This window comes from Polyodon spathula, chromosome 49 (genome assembly GCF_017654505.1).
Source record: "Polyodon spathula isolate WHYD16114869_AA chromosome 49, ASM1765450v1, whole genome shotgun sequence".
In the NCBI taxonomy this organism is placed as follows: Eukaryota; Metazoa; Chordata; class Actinopteri; order Acipenseriformes; family Polyodontidae; genus Polyodon; species Polyodon spathula.
The window spans coordinates 2,551,561-2,555,318 of NC_054582.1; positions in this window are offsets into that span (position 1 = coordinate 2,551,561).

The following is a 3,758-nucleotide window of genomic DNA, read 5'->3' on the forward strand; positions in this document are numbered from 1 at the left end:
CAGTACCCCACTGCTCTGAGAACGTGAACATGCAATTTCACTACAAGGCTAATTTGCAAAAGCAGTGTTAATAACCTTACTGGTTTGAGGGCCTTAGGTGAATTATAACTAGAAATAAATTATTTTATGCCATTGCAGTGGTTCATTAATATATAGTATTACTAGTAATATCCCATTGCTCTTATGATTGTAGGTGCTCAAGCTGGAAACACCAAATTACTCTCAAGTCCCCTCTGGGTTTACAATTACTTTTATATGTGGTGTACAGTGATATGGCCCCTGCATTCTAGGAGAGGATTACTAGGGCCATCTAGTGGCATTAATGAACATTAAAAAACTGTTTGACAGAAGAGAACAAAAAATGTTGCAAATCATGTCCAGTATGTGAAATCAACCAATCACAGCGATGTCGTCCTGTGCATTGCACATATGGCACATTTCTAAAGTTAAATAAACAAATAAACAACACTTTAAATAAACAACACGTCTAGTTTGTTTAATAGTGGATCCTGAGCACAATCTTAATTTTTGTGAATTATAATAACTTGTGTAGGTCTCTTAGTATAACAATTCCATTTGAGCTCAGAAGCTCTTTGTCATCCTCCTAAAACACCTCCCACGCTACATATTAAAATGAAAAAGTTCACAAGAAGTAACAAAGACATAGAAATAAATGTTCCTACTTCTTATAAACATGAACAGCCTATGTTCCGAATCAACATTTTTTTAAGGAGACGAACACAGAACTGCATTGTTCAGATATGGGAACATTTAAACAGTCATGACTTAGTCTTAAAGAAGTGCAAGAAAAAGAAGTGTTAGAACATCTTAAAGACCTCATCTAGTTAGTGAATGCATTAGTCTTGTGGAACCCGTGGAATTGTGGAGCTCACATGGCCAGGCTCATTGGGAAAGAACTGCCAACATGAAAAACTCACACTGCATGGAAAGTCTACTCAGCTTGGGTAGACTGTGTTCAGGAGAAATGCAGGAGAACCTGGATCAGCTTGGATCGGTGGTCAATCTGTGCTCATCAAATAAGAGATGCAAATCAGGCTGATCATGTGATCAAATCCATCCAACAATATTGCTCCCTGATGGAGATAGCTACTTTTAAGACAATAACCCACTGCGCCAGAATTGTGTGTGAATTATTTGAATGAATCCCTTTTATTGATTCCAATATTCAAAAGTTATGCACATATTGCTTAAACATCAGTTGTCAAGAGAGGACAAAGAATATGGTTCTTGGATTCATCTTCAAGTGCCTGTTGTTTTATGACAGTTTCTACACTGTAATATTTACTGAGACACACACGAGCTGCCATAAAACATACGCCTATTTATTTCCACTCTACATCTTTTGTTGCAATGCCCTCTACTGGCACTACCCAGAATTGCAATTACATACAATACCAGATAATGTATATCTATATCATTACAAACACCTCTTTGCATGCAAACTAGTTGCTGGCTTATCTCTGTGTGTCAACCAGACCACTCTTACTTGCACCAGGTCAGGTGAGGTCAGTTTTGTTCATTTTATAGTCCTTTTTCCCGGGCAATAAAACCTTTTTTCCCTCATTGCAGCATACACTGGTCACACAGCAGCAACAGAGCTGCATCTCAATCAAGTCAAAGATAACAGTCAAGCAAAAAGCAACAGAGTCTCCTAGCATCAAACTACTATATTCAATATCAGCAATATTCAGGTAGAGCAGTTAAAAGAAAAAGTATTACAACTCAAGAACTCTGAATTATGTGTGTAGCACACTTTGTGACTTGTGTATATGCTATACTTCATATGATTGATTAATTTGTTGTGCGTATACTGTAGCATCCCCGAAATATATAAAATACAAGCCTCCCTTTTGCAAGTTAGTTTCAGTAACAATAGGCAAGACAGCAAACTTTTACAGACGGCTGATAGTAGGCTCTTGGTTGTCAGGTGCTCTCGCATTCAAGACTGCAGAAATGACTAGTTTCAAAAGTGATAACTATATAGGCCTGAAACAGTTGGAGGTGGTGAACCTTGGGGAACTTCTTATCCATCAAAACAATTAAAAAAAAAAACTTTGCAGACTCAAAATCCACTCACAATCCACTTTAAAACCTCCCTGCTAGTGAACATCCCAGAACTGGCTACATAGGGTAAGCCTTTCTGAATTATTGACAGAATCTATATTTTACTGTCTAAAACACACCAACATAAAGCCTATCATAACAACAATTTAGCCATTAATGGACATCTACTGTTCCTGGTTATTAGTGCTTTGTTGCCAGAAGCATGAAGTATTCAGTCACTGGGCATAATGTTTTAAACTATTTCAATACACTGATCAGGATATTCCTTGTTATTAACAGTATAATTAATGGTTTGCTTTGCTGAGCTAAAACTACTACTACTACTACTACTAATAATAATAATAATAATAATAATAATAATAATAATAATAATAATAATAATAATAATAATAATAATTCAAATGTATCTAAATCGTTTTGTTTTTTTCAGCTATAAAGAATTGCATGGGTACCAATACTATCTAAAATGCAATTGTATTTATTAGTAGTAGTATTTATTATTAGTAGTAGCAACGTAGTATAGTATGTATTTTTCATTACAATATAAAAGTTGTGGTTTTAAAAAAATATTCCACTAGGGGCACACAATAACACTATGCTGCCGTTGGATTTATTATAATTATCTCTAGTATTCATTGGAGTGTAATTATATATATAATTTATTATCATTGTATTGAGATACAGTAGCCATTTACAATAAGATTATTTGTTAATTTGTTGAACATAACAATTACCGGTCATTCATAACTGTAACACCTGTTTTGAACAGACAGCGTTCACTAATTATGATCGTGGGAGATTGGGATCAACTCTGATGTCGCCTGTGGGCTGGATCCACGAAGTGCACAGCCTGACGGATATGTGTAGACTGTGCCTTTAACTGTGCGTCTGAAGGTTAGTGGGCTGGCTGGGGGTGTTTGGTGTTGGGCGACGGGCACTCAATGCGCGTACACAAGTCGTGTGGACAATTATAATCACTGGAAATAATAAACAAAACCCCAAAATAATAAAACTGCTACTAACGAGAGGAAGCCGGCTGCAATCAGGTAAGATTGTACTCCGTGTGTAACACATTATTAACACGAGTTATAGTGTTGTTGCCCAAAAAGCGTTTTCCCCCCTATGATGTAAAATATTAGCCGGTTTTAAGAGAATTGGAGAGGCCCGCAAGTGTATTTATGTCTTAATTACGTCGTGGGTTTAGTTGTGAAGAGAACTTTTAATTCGTAGATTTTTTAAAAGAGACAAATCATTTGTTTCATAAAAATCTGAAAACAATGTGGTTGCGGAGTTTAGGCGTACAAATAAAGAAAAATTTAACGGTGGCCGGGTGGTGACTGGAGCTGTTTCAACTGCGGTGTCTCTTAGCGCTCGTCACCGGGCATGAGCGCAGTCCAAGCCGCTAGAAAGATACGGGGGCATCCCGGTGCCGCGTTGAGATGGTGGGACGATGTTTTTGAAGGCAAGGAGAGTGACGTCAAGATGGCTTGTTAGTAATTTGCGCTAATATTTAACACAACTCTAACAATAAAATTAATAATTACACAATATTGAAGGCTTATACTGAAATTACTTTTTAATTAAAAAATGCTTTTTGTGTGTGTGTTTGAGAATATAACTACTAATGGCTTTGTTTTTATTTGTCAACTGTTACTTCGCTTGCCGACTTCATT